This window comes from Seriola lalandi, unplaced genomic scaffold, assembly GCF_002814215.2.
Source record: "Seriola lalandi dorsalis isolate HSWRI2012SDOR001 ecotype SW California unplaced genomic scaffold, Sedor1 jcf7180002054748, whole genome shotgun sequence".
In the NCBI taxonomy this organism is placed as follows: Eukaryota; Metazoa; Chordata; class Actinopteri; order Carangiformes; family Carangidae; genus Seriola; species Seriola lalandi.
In genome coordinates this window covers 2,819,055-2,831,056 of record NW_019525301.1, presented here as the reverse complement: position 1 = coordinate 2,831,056, position 12,002 = coordinate 2,819,055, and the positions used below count along the sequence as shown (strand labels likewise).

Here is a 12,002-nt window from a genome sequence, read left to right as displayed (position 1 = left end):
GCAGCTGCACTGGCATGTCCCCCCCACCACCACCACCACCACCACCACCACCCTCCACCTCCCACCCCCCAGCCATTCCCTCCTCCCGTCTTCCCATAGTCTGATGTCATGGCAGCTGATGTTTGCGCTGGAGGACACCCACAGCTCGCAGCAAGCTTGGGCTGAAGGGACGTTTCAACTTCTCAGACAGTGCCTGACTGTTGTTGTTGTCCTTTCTCTCTCTCCTCCCCCCTCCGTCCCCATGCCTTTCTCTTTCCTCTCCCTTAATGCAGAGGCTGTTGTGTCCTCCAAGCAGCTTTACAGACTAGGTGGGGAGGGTTGATTGTTGGTTTTTTTTTTGTCTCTTTTTTTTCCTGCATCCTGGTTCCTTGTGCTCTTTTGCAGAGCACAGGGCGGGCGTGTGATGAATCCCTATTGATCCTTTAAGCAGGCCCAGGAATAGTTCATTACATCAGGCTGCTCTCTGCTGACCTCGACAACATTTCAACTTTCAAAGCGAATGGGCTCCTGTGCCATTCTCGCCATTACTGCAAATTAGATGGAGTGTCAGTCTCATGCAGTCACTTCTCAGCTTTACAACATTTCTCCTCATCGTGCATATCTTAATACAGTTTAATAGGTTTTAGCAAAGCACACATTAATTCATCAATAATGAGTTTGGGGTTCTGGCCCAGGGCACAGGATTACGTGTGACTTGTGTGATCTTGCTGGATATAATTCCATCTCTGAGGCCAGATCTGTTTTTTCGGTCCTTGGTTTATATCCTCTGGGGCAGGATTTTCAGGTTGGGTAGATTATGCAGCATTAAGCTGCTTGGTATCAGATAATTCTACAATGATGAAATCCTCTGTGGTTATGAATTAAAATGGGCTGAGCTGTGCTGTTGTTGTTTTATGCTCCCGAAAATCGATGTGTAGTATAGTGAATTTATGTTTTTGATGATTTTAGATTCAGTATATCTCAAGGAATTTGCTTTCTTCTCCAACATTTACTAAAACATTTCCTGCTTTCTTTGAATCTGCAACCCAGGCCGTCCGCGGCAAAACAAAACTGATGATGCAAAAAGTGTTGAGAGAGGATAATGCATCCAAATCTGGGCTGGAGGAGCTTTTTCCACCAGTGAAGTGCACTGAAGCATTTAGGCTGTTTTAATGCAAAATACATCAGCATGTGTTAAATAAATCATGGGCCCATCATAGGAGTTTTCAGGAGTATTCGGAGCAGACGAGAGGGAGCCAGGAAGCTATGACAAGCGTCTGATGAGTCATCTCGCGTTGCGTTTCAAAGGCATTAGGAAGGGCTGGCCTGTCATTCATTATCACAACAAGGAAACTCCTCTCCAGCCTCATGGTTCTGACTGGAGTTTGCTCAGGTTCAACAGAATTTAAGTCTTTGGCACTGAGTCGTTAAAAACTGCAGGACGTATCTCCGTATCTTCAAATTTGAGTCGATGTGGCTCATTTGACGCAGAGAATAAGCAATTAGGCTGTGAGAGTGATATCTTATTTAACATGTGCTCAGCCAAGGTGGATTTGATACCAGATCTGTTTGAAGAACTCACTGAATGGGGTCGGTTTCCTCATGCTAAACTTTGTAAGCATGAGGAACGGCGGTCACCATTTTATCATGTCTAGTTTTACTCTTGGCAAAAATGGCATTGCTTATCATTGGAGAGAGTGGGGGGGTTTATACAATACAATCGGCTGGTGGGACACAGCTGACACAGGAACCTCCATACTTGGAGTACCAATCAAAATGTGTCTGTATTGTCAAGTGCTGAACGTTGGCAGTGAATGTCTGGTGTGACTGGTAATCTTGCTCACTAAATCCTGCTCCTTTGAATAAAAGATTTGCCAATTTTAGACTGTTACACAATGTCTACACAGGCTGCGTCGTAAAAGCAGCGGCAGCTTCAGTCCATCATTGTCTACACAGGATGCATTATAGTAATACTTTTAGGATAAAAGTAGTCATGATTTGAACCAGAAATTAACAGTACCCATGTCAAAGTCCTGTGTTTGACCTCCTCCTAACATGGACTGAGTTGTCTTTGTAGAACATCACCTGACTTTGTCCTTTGATTTCGTCATAATTAATAGATGCCAGAGGTTGTCGTTGTCTAAGATGTTTCTAGGGGTCATGATAAATAAGCTGAAGGCACAGATGATCTATACGATGTGTCCCAATTCAGAGGCCTCATCCATCAGAGGACGTGGTCTCCGAAGGTGTGGTCCTTCGTAGCCGTTGTAGACCGCGAAGGCCGAACTGAAATGAGACGGTCTGGCCTACAGAGGTTTTTCACTTAGCGTCACAAGCTGTTCCCGCCCTTACCGTTTTGTCGCAAAGCACAACCGTAGCGCCCAGCAACCTTGACAACACGTAACTTTGTTTTTTACAAAAAACTTGAGGTTTTAAGGTCCTTGATTTAAACAGTTGACCCGTTAGCTGTTGAACTGAGCTGAAATCCAATACTTGCTTATAGAAGTATAATCCTCGGGCTCTCTGTCAGTGTTGCGTGCTTTCATTACCGGCACACAATGAATCTTGGGATAGGGTGAGCCGTGAAGAATCCACATGTTGGATCCTTCGTTGCCCAAGAAAAAGAGGGCGGATTTCTTGGTCGCATTTGAAGGAGCCTTTGAAATGGGACAGTCTAGTCTGTGATACAATCGGTCTTGAAATGCAGCCTCTGAAGGATGCCGCCCCTGAACTGGGACACAGTACACACAGTTAGTGCTGATCAACACAGTCTTCTGAAATGATTTGAATCGTTTTTAATTATACTTTAAGTAGATTTACCATGTATAAAAACAACCATTTTTTGCATCTGACCAAATAAAGTGGACAAAACCATAAAATCCTCCTGAGTTTGAATTGTATTCTCCGAGCATGTTAGATGTGAACGTGATTATTTAGCCAAAATAGGCCAGTTGCCCTCTGCACACACGCAGCTGTCTGCCTTTCACATGCCTAGTGATAAGATGCGTGGTTCAGCCAGTGTGCAATGCGGATTACAGGCTGTTTATGCATGCCCAGCATTGGCCCACTGGCTCTCTGGGATTGGTGTCAACAGGTTGCTATAAGGCACAGTAACATGTGGCAGGGAAAAGCTGCAGGGGATTATTCTGCTGGTGCTCGCTCTGTCTCTTCCAGTTATTACCACAATTACTGTCAGTAGACATAGTGTTCTGGATATGATGTACATTGTGAACGATGGTGTGTCACAGTGTTTTAGTTTCACTATTACAACAAGGCGGCAGTTAGTCATGAGATGTAGCTGCTGCAAGTCAAAGCAAAGTCACGGCACAAGGGAATATTTTACATGTTTTTACAGGCTCTGGCTGAAGATGAGGTTGGAATGAAATCAGGCTAACACTGTAATTGTGGGGCAAGTTAACAGCGAAATAAGGTGAAATCACCAACTCCATGTGAAATGTGGGTTTGTAGAGAGTGTGTGCTGCATCTCTTTATGAAGAAGATTGTTTTAAAGACACCCTCATGAAAATCAAGTTTTTAACCTTGTTAACGATGTCCATATGTTTTTTTTATATATAATACAAGACGTATCATGAGAAAAACAATCAGTCAACGCCATGGCAGCGCATTTACCACCTTGAACTGCAGTGAACCAATGACAGTCTCATAAACACGGTTTCAGACAGCCAGGGTTTCATACGTCACAAACCTAAGGAACCAATCCTGTCAACTTGAACCTGAAACCTTGTCAGCCAGAGCCACTTACAAGCTAACAAACAACACAACCAGTTAACTGACTAGTCGCTGATTTCACTCCTCAGAAACTCCTGAGTCTGGGTCTGCCTGAGGCTCAAACATGTGGCTGAGTATCTCTGATGTTTGCTTGATACTCTCTGCTCTTTCACCTGTCCACCTGGAGCAGGCAGGTGGTGGGCGGGGCACAAGGCCTGATCCAGAATTTCTCAATGAGGACGTAAGACGAGATGAGCTTCAGACTCAGTTTTACATATTTATCGCTTTTTATGTGTGAAAATTATGTGAAGCAAAATTTTAATCACAGCAGAGGATTTTTGGAGAGTTTAAAGCATGTCTGGAGAGGATCCTTAACCTCAGAGTAAGACATCCTGCAGGCTTGTGGCTTCTGCTCTTAGCTAGCTTAGCAGCTCTCACTGAAGTGTTGGCACTTCAGGCAAATGTGTGCTACTGCTGAGAGGAATGAGAGGGCTTTAATAGAAAAAAAGCATTACACATGTAGATGTGTTTCATATGTTCGTGTTTATCAAAATATGAAAACGTATATAAACACCAAAACATACACGATTGCTTCTGTGAGTGTGTTTGGCGTCTTCAGATGGGATGCTTTTGTGTTTTCCTGCTCATAACCTGAATGGAGCTTTTTTAGTGGGTGTACTTTTCCTTTAGTCTTGCCAAGGAAAATGGAGACTTGAGTTTGTGCTTTGGAAAAGTTCACTCACATGAAGCGTGGTGCGGTGCATAAACTGTTCTGTGTCTCTGATTCAAGATTGAACCTTGCGGGTTCGTTTGTGCTTATGAATTACAGGGGCAAGTGCTGAAAGCCAACCTTTCAATAAACTGGTGCTGGACATGCATTAAGGTGCTGACCCTAAATTGCAACATCCCTGGCTTGAGTTTGGCATGAGTAATAAAGACATAAAGTGGTAGAAGCCTGTTCCTTCAACATGAGTCGGGTTATACAGTATTTTCTCATTGTCGGACAGTGATATATCACCTGTGCTTCCAAGTGTTTTTTCAGGTGTCTCCCACAATGTAGCCAAAAGTAACCTATCGGAGGTGTACAGCACATGGTATTCAAATCAAGTTGTTTGTTTTTCCTCTTGTAGCACAGCGCTGTGTTTGTAGCCAAATGGCCCGTGGTGATTGTGGTTTTGCCGCTGGCCTTTCTCTATGCTCTCACCGAAGGAAAACACTTCCAGAGGCAGAGATGCTCAGCTTCACTTCCACTGGAATGTGAAGAGAGGCACCTCTGGATTCCAGAGAGGCCTATTGGAGTTGTTTCTGTTTCATGATGAGCAAAGAGCTGCTCATTTATAGACTCATTCTTGCCATTTCACAATAAGATGAGAATCTGATTTAGTTCCTACACTGACTGGGGTTAGAGTGTTTTATACTGTGCACTCCAGATGGGTCGGTTTAATACCCTGGGCCCAGTCCAGCTTGCAACTGCAGATAAGACTAAATGAGCTTGAATATAGAAGTTGCATCAATCCCCATCCAACTGGCACATCAGCAACTTAAACAACAATGAAAGATATTTACAAGCTCTATTCGCGCCAAGACTCTGTTGTATTTGTTCCCCCAGAGGTGAATATCTTGCTTGGAGATGAAAAATCAGGTCTTCATTGTTTAAACAGGTAATGGCCCAAAATTCCTACAAGAGTATTTTTCTAAATATTGAATTGCAGTAAATGGATTTCCTTTTGAAGATGATGTAGTCAAGAGACAATTCAAATCTTTCAAACACAGTTCTTTCCAAGAAAACTTCAGGCCTCATTGTAGATATCCGAGAGTGATTTATGTGTGAATGAGTGATGCCAGTGGACCAGAGAAATGCAAAGTGTAGCATAGACCAGAGCCGGGGGTGCTGTGTGTACATGCTGGTGTTCTAATAGAGGTCCTTGTACCTTTATCAACAGGCTAAATACAATAACCAAACCTTCAGAGCCTAACTGCTGCATTTTGTGCCAAAACTCACGCTCTGTCTTGGAGTCATAACTCAGATTACTTCCACACTGACATGTCCAGAGTTTTTCAGCCGCTGAAACAGAAACTTTCAGAAACGCTGCTGGCCTCGTTTTAGCTTGAACCCTCCGGGGTTGCATTGTAGTCTGGACGTGCAGAAACTGAGACTGAGGAAACGATGACATAGACACCCACGTTTACCACCTGATTGGGTCTTATCAGTAATGACTACCAGTGGTGAAAGCAACATGGAAAAGGAATTACAAGTGTTCCTGACCTTATTGTCTTTGCTAGCAGCTGTTGTTGAGTCTGCATTTTAACGCTACAACTGCCGTTGCTTTCCTCATTTGTAGCATTTTTTGTAACTAACCACCTGCAGAGTAGACAATCTGCTTCCTGTTTACACCAGCATGAGCATGCCCAGTGTACATTAATGTGATGCTATGTGATATTTGTTTTCAGGCGTGTTAGAATGGACAGAGATCATTTCAAAACCTCAGTGTCAGGCTTGCAAGTCCAAAGCTTGTCACGTTCAAGAACTCCTCCATGAGGACCACGGACATTTAATTCCACTCCCAATCTAACTTCATATCTATGCTATAATTGTTTTCAAGTTCAGCATGTGCATGACAAATTTCAGTGGCTTCAGTTCAGTCTTATTCCAGCCTGGTCATAATCTCTTTCCATGCAAAGGAGGCCGTCACAGTGAACCTCAGGGAAGGGAAGGGAGACACAGTAGGGAGGAGTGCTCATACCTGGCAATTACTTTAACACTGGCAGGCCCTGTCAGGCCATTCAGCTGGCGAATAGTCAGACACCACATTCATCGCCTCGGGAGACAGGAACTCCTGCAGTTCTCCTGTAGAAAAACATTATTGTCTTGGGAGAATTTTCGCCTTTGGAGTCTGACTGAGACACCAACTGGCATCTTCAAAAAACAGCCAGGGGTGCAGTAGTTGTCAGTGCTTCTCAAGTCTTGCTTTCCCTCACTCTACCTACCGCTGTCAAGCTATGTCCCACCGAGTCCCACATGCGGGACTCACCGCAATAAAACGCTGTTGACAAATGGTTGAAGTGGAGGCTCTCAACAGTAGTTTCTGGGAAATGATGACTGGGACGGAGTAACAAAATGTTCCTTCCTGTTCTTTTTGATATATTGTACTGTTCACCTTCTCATCCTTAAAAAACAATTACCAATCCTTTCTCCTCATGACATCCATGTGTTTTTTATCTTAGGGAAATAACTTCTGCTGACTGTCCGCATCATATTTCACTGGATTTGAAAGTTGTTTGAAATTTTAGTGTTCTTCCTCCACATAAGTGAAACTGACCCTGTCAGTGTGCTGAGGATCTGTGTTAAATCAAGCATAATCATATATCTTCCTTTTCTTGGATAAGACAACACACCTCACATCCTGTAATGTTTTTTTTTTGTATTGTACTTCACCACCATGACTTGCATGTTTGAACAACACCCTCCTTGTCTGCCCAGATTTGTCATGATTTGGAGCTTTAATAGAGGCATCTCTTTTGACGGCACAAACACTCGACACACTTGACATGAGTGCAACAAGCTGACGCATGTTGTCCATACAGAGGATTGTGGAGCAAGAGGGCTCCTCTGTCTGGAGGCATGGACAGGAAGTGTGGGTTCAGAAGGTTAGCAGAGGTCACATCTGAAGAGGAAGTGCTCAAGAGGAAGAAAACGGATATGTAGGAGAAAAGTCAACCGAAGGTCTCTTCACCACAAAGTCCATGTGCTAAGGATATACTAACATACACAGTAAGCATTTTGGTGGCCCCTGCTTGGCCCCTGCTATGCCTAGATAAATAATAGATAATAGATATGTCTTAATTGTAGGAGAACTAATCATCAGAACATGGTGAACAGCATACTGTTAGCAAACTAATAGCAGGTTAAAAGATCTCATGTTTCGGTCTCAGTTACTCTGACTGCCAGTGTATATGTTGGTATGCATGAATCGCACTAGGGACCTGTTTGTGTGGCTAATAAAGACTAATATTGACAGTTTTGCCAGATGGGACTCACAATTAGTCTAATTACAAATACTGCACAGACCTACAGGACAGCATACGCTTAGATCGGAAATGCAGATGTGGTGTTTACTGGCTTATCAACAATTTGATGACGCAGAACGCGATTTAAGGCGGCCATTTGTAAGCCTTTATGTGAGGTAAATTATTGAGATTGACTTTTAACATATGGTAGAGAACCCTCTTTGAAATATAAGCAAATACACTCAATGGGAGTGAAGTGATCAGGCTACAGCATTAGTTTTATGAGTCTGTAGATTGTGTCTTGTAAGCTCTTTACTGATAATGCATCAGGGCAGTCTTAGAGTGCATCAGCAGTGAGAATGAGAATTTCCTATTCCAACATTTCTATGGCTAACACGCTAGCAAATAATTGCTTATTTACTCATCCAGAAGACATGAAGCGGCCTTTGTATTTATTTGAAGTCTGTGCAAATATTGCGTTTTTTTTTTTTTTTTTTTACTCCTGAGACAAATATCTGGCTCTTTATTCGCTATACATGCGACTTTCTTTGCTAGCTCGTCACTAACTTTGTCCGTCAAACATTTTTGTTCCGGGCCTGAGCTTTTTTCACTGAACATCGCTGCCTGCTGTTGCTGGTTGGAGAAAGTGGTGTAAATAAGCTGTCCTGTAAATATGCTGTAAAGCTAACCAAAAGGATTAGCTAAAAGCTCCCTCTAGATAAAGGGGGGCTGCAGTCTGTTGGTTTGTCGCTACAAGCAACACTCTCTACATTACACACACTGTAGTCCTTTAATTGATTAATAGAAAAAAATAGGAATAATATTTTTAAAAACTGATTAGCGGAGCTTTAAGTAATACACTTTGTTGTAACATAGCGCATGCTGTAACCTCAGAGTCCCATACTGTACTACATCCCTTTTTAAAGTTCGCCCAGCGTGTCTATTTACAGGAAGATAGGGGAGCTCCGGGTGTCATGTGCTGGTTATGTGATAGCATGTTTTCCAGTAAATAAAAAAAAAGAGAACAATTCGGTGTCAGATGAGTGACAGTCAAACTGATGTGACAACTGGATGAGATAATTATAGAAGAAAACACAGCGTAGAGTTTCAGGTTGAGGAGGGTGCCATTGGAAAGCCAAAAATAATCCCCAATCAGCCAGGGTAATCAAGTGTGTCACACCAGGCTGCCACTCCCTTCCCATGACAGGCAGGCACACACAGCCAGCACAACGCCATCCACACAACCTTTCTTCCATTTCAGCCTCACAGCTCTCCTTGGCAGAGGTGAAAACTCCAGCAGGAGGGCAGGGGGGGACATGCAGGAAAGAGAAAGGCAGCCTTTATTGCAGATGCCAACATCAACAGCGCCCAGAGCCGGCGTGTAGACAGAGGTGCTGCCTGTCCTTCAATAGCCTCAGTGTGTGTAATAACACCACAGAAAGAGGGACGGGACAGGAGCTGGCGGGGGGAGAGCCAGGCTGGGTGGTGCCTACTAGCCACAATAACCAGAACCAGATCCACGTTCCACTGGAAACCCATCAGTGTGAAGGAGAGGAGTCCCGCTGTTGTTACCTGCACATCTTTGTGGAGATTTAACTTCCCCGCTCCAGTCAGGTTACACTAAGTCAAGCTAGCTGACAGGCCTGGAGTCAGCTCTACTTTATCTGTTCTATAAAGGTAGGTTTATGTCTGTCATCCTCGCTGCGATCTCTCTGTGGCTTGATTTGTTTGTAACTCTGAGAATCCTTCACTTCATCAGTTTCCCGCTGGTGTTGGCTCCGAAGAGAAACTATTGTCCTTATGTTGTAATACAGGATGACATTTCATTTTCTGTGTTAGCCTAACACCTTGCTTTTTGCCATTTCTTTTCCTGTCCTGTCTGTGACATTTTGGGGACTATCCTTTTAGGCCTGAGCCAGATGGATTTGGCTCTTCCCTGGTGGTAGATAATAGATGGTCGCCCCCCCCCTTCAGTTTTCAGTCCTGTGCCTCGCAGCAAATGATGTACAGCTGCTCCTCCTGAGCTCCCAATTCCTTTCCTTCGTCTGGATAAAACGTCCTTGAAAGCAGCAGGGGCAGCAGGCGGATCTATAGTCTGTCAAGGCCACTCAGCTAGGGTCTCAGACTGCACAATTTTGCCCTGATGGTCCAGCTCTGATTGGACAGCGGAGGGTACTGTCCATCAGTCACTTTGGCAGCAGCACTGCCCACTCTGTGCCAGGGATGAGCAACGGAGGGCAAGGAAGGGAGGTAAAGAGGAGAGAGAGGGAGAAAGAGGAGGTTGGGAGGAACTCTGAGGGTTATGCAGATAATTCATCCCTCGTCTGTTTCTCCCTTTTTCCCTGTAGAACACTGGCCTGGTTAGTCTATCGTACAGTTGGTGGGCTGTTGGTGATTGTTGGACCCTTCTTGTAGTGTCGTCATAATAAATGGCATCAATGCCTCAGTGTAACGTTGAATTAAGTACAGAGTTGTGTGATTTTTTTCCTCATGACTTTTGCAATCTGAAATTTAACTTCATCTCTAGAGAGTGTGAATGTGCAGGCTGTAACAGCTACCAGAAGAAGAAAAAAGTGGGAACAGAGAGACACAGTTTCTGCAGAAGTGTGTGGAACATTTAGGGGAGTGAAAACTTGGCGTCAAACTTCTCCACACCACCTGGAGTTAAATCGCTTTTTACGCAACCAGTTTGATCCACTTGGTGCCAAGAAAAAACAACTTAATATACAGAGCTGACGACAGACCAAACACAGACACAAACAACCTATCGAGTCAGATCCAAGGTATTTGTGTAGCTGCTAATTGCAGCTCCACAACCTTGGAGCCTCAATAAAAGAAATATAAAAAAATCCCATTAAAACCTCAAACCACTTTTATGAACTCCTGCAAATGTGCAAAAGATGCACATTTTCTGCCCAACAAACTTCACTAATGCAAATAACCATTAAAGTCAGCAGCTCAGAGACCGTGCCTGGGTGTCAGGCAAAAACTTGGGAGCAATTACAGCAAGACTCTTTGATCTGGATTTCAGAAACTCAGAACATTTAAATTTGAGTGTTCGCCCCATTAATGTGGGTCATATGGGCAAAACCAAGTGGCAACAAATGACCACAGTGAGCCAGCTGTGAAAATTCAACATTCCCTCTGCTTCCAAGAATACTTTGTTGTTGTTAGGATTCCAGGGTTTTATTGGTATGAAGAAGCAGATGTTGAAATTTGATTCACGGCAGCCTCTTGTGCCTGGAGAGTTCAGTGGAGTCAAAGGACAGAAAAGGACAAACAGGATGGACAAAACCTGCAAAACCTTCACCAGCGTGGTGCAGAGACCTGTCCCCTTTTGAGTTTAACTTGCCTCATCTTTTACATCCCCCTCTAAGCTTTCATGTTTTGTCTTCTCCTCCTTCAAACATAGCAGGTGTCCAGCCATTCTCAGACACAGTCTGTGCACGCTCAGCTCGGCCGCTCTTCCCGGAATAGCAAAGTGTTTATGAATACTGATGAAGCAGCTCGTCCGGACGCACCTCAGGTCTACGTCACTGCAAGGCTCTCATGTGTTTTCAGTGCAAACTAAACATGTCAGGATCTGTTGCGTCTCCTGTGTGAGGGAAAGGCATGTTGCGTGTGTACATGACAGGTGATGAGTTGTCTGCTTCGCTGCATGTTATCTAGTATCACTTGGCATGCTGAAATCTGATTGCTAGTGAGGTTTCTATGGACAGAATCTCAGTTAGCTGAACTTCCTGTGCCAGCTGATGATGCAGTGTCACACTTCCTGTCTGGAATCACCAGATAGCATCAGGGTTCACTGGGACTGTCTGTACAGCGTTCAGACCCGACAATAACAAACACTGAAGATGGGAGTTGACGATAGCAACTTAACCCTGCTGTGGAACACTACGAGACAAGGATTTACTGTATGCCAGGGAATTGAGTCAGAGGTGGAGGTGTATCTTATTTTGTCTAGCTGAGATTAAATCTGATGGATTACTTCAAGGATAAATCTAGTTTCTTATTTTAGTCGTTTTTGCCACCATTCCCATGAGTAGTAATAACACTGGACTCAACAGGTTAATTGCTGAGATCTGGGACTGTAGCGACATTGCTGAGTCAGACATGGGTCAAAGAAATATGACAATGAGATGATTAGACAAGTTTGAAACTAACCCATGGGTTAGCAAAACTTACTTTGAACCAATACGTAAAAAGAAAATCATTGAAGGCGTTATTGAAATCTTGAATTTCCTTTACAAAGGTACCGCAGTAACATGTTGACTTGTTTGTTTAAT

General features: G+C 43.8%; 1 protein-coding gene and 1 long non-coding RNA gene across 6 annotated transcripts in view; both read left to right on the top strand.

The window, feature by feature from the left end:
* The window catches only part of iqsec1b (IQ motif and Sec7 domain ArfGEF 1b), a 204,842-nt gene that overhangs the window by 156,403 nt on the left and 36,437 nt on the right, over positions 1-12,002 (top strand). The gene's annotated exons all lie outside the window — the stretch shown is intronic.
* LOC111668565 (uncharacterized) lies at positions 8,681-10,175 on the top strand. The gene is made up of 2 exons (XR_002761738.2): positions 8,681-9,393; positions 9,625-10,175. It is a non-coding gene; the product is annotated as an uncharacterized LOC111668565 (long non-coding RNA).